The sequence below is a fragment of the Otolemur garnettii genome, unplaced genomic scaffold, assembly GCF_000181295.1.
Source record: "Otolemur garnettii isolate 467f Iridium unplaced genomic scaffold, OtoGar3 scaffold00011, whole genome shotgun sequence".
NCBI classification, from domain to species: Eukaryota; Metazoa; Chordata; class Mammalia; order Primates; family Galagidae; genus Otolemur; species Otolemur garnettii.
The window spans coordinates 4693623-4694256 of record NW_003852406.1 but is presented as its reverse complement, the minus strand read 5'-3'; positions in this window follow the sequence as shown (position 1 = coordinate 4694256).

Sequence of the window (634 nt, the reverse complement as noted above, 5' to 3'; positions counted from 1 at the left end):
TCTCCCTGGGCTGTCATGAGGCCCTTGCTGCCACGTTGACCTGCCTCCTTGCTTTGACTTCCTTCTAACTTTTTCCAGATGGAAGGACACAGCTTTAGTTCTCAAATTGCATTGTCTGGCATTGGGGCCACCCTCTAGGAACTGGGATGTTACATTCCACTCTCTTTCTCTCCTCCCTTATGATACATTCTGGGTTAGTCTTTATAAAAGCCCTTGACCCCACCACCTGGGAGGGGAGCCCAGGGAGGAGCTGCTCAGAGAGCAGAGAGCTAAGGACTGAGGTTCCACCTCCTTGCTGTGCTGAGGGTGAGGTCATCATTATCCATAGGTGCTTTTGCTGTTGATCCGATTAACTATAGTTGTTCTTAAACAGTGAGACGTTTTTGTTCCTTTCCTGGCAGACCTCACTCTACTGACAGTGCCACACATAAAAAGATGACCTTGCCACTTGCTAACAGAAATTCAAAGAAGCAGAAAATTAGAATCTTACCAATTTCTGGTTGTGATCCCGAATGTCAGCGCATAGAGATGATGAAGGTACATTTGCTAAACTTTAATCCTGGCATATTTGGGGTATCAAAACCCGTGTTTTTCTTTCTTTTTTCTTTTTCTTTTCTTTTTTTTTTTTTTTTTT